Below are 563 nucleotides of genomic sequence, written 5' to 3'. Positions count from 1 at the left end.
AAAAAAAAAAAAAAAAAAAAAAAAAAAAAAAAAAACAGCAGAACAGCATGGATCCCCATGTAGGAATTTAGAAATATGTATATAAATATAATTTAGTTTATTTTGTTTGTTTTGTTTTTTTTTATTTTTTTTGTGTTTTTAGTTTTGTTTTTTTAGTTGATAAAGAAAAACTCAGCAATGCAGATGCTAGCGAGCTTGTCGTCCCCGGGATCGATCCCCACTTAAAAATAAATAAATAAATAAATAAATAAATAAATAAATAAATAAATAAATAAATAAATAAATAAATAAATAAAAATAAATAAATGTTCACGTGGGGATCCAGCCTGTTGACGACAAGCTTGCTGTGCTGAGCTAAACTAAAAAAACTAAAAAAACTAAATAAACAAAATAAATTAAATTATATTTATTGCTGGATCCCCACGTGAACATTTATTTATTTTATTTATTTATTTATTTGTTTATTTTATTTATTTATTTTTTATTTTACTTATTTATTTATTTTATTTATTTATTTTATTTGTCTTATTTATTTATTTTATTTATTTATTTATTTTATTTTG

Source organism: Eimeria mitis, genomic scaffold, assembly GCF_000499745.2.
Source record: "Eimeria mitis Houghton genomic scaffold, Emh_scaff4778, whole genome shotgun sequence".
Taxonomy (NCBI): Eukaryota; Apicomplexa; class Conoidasida; order Eucoccidiorida; family Eimeriidae; genus Eimeria; species Eimeria mitis.
Note: the sequence above shows the minus strand (reverse complement) of the source record.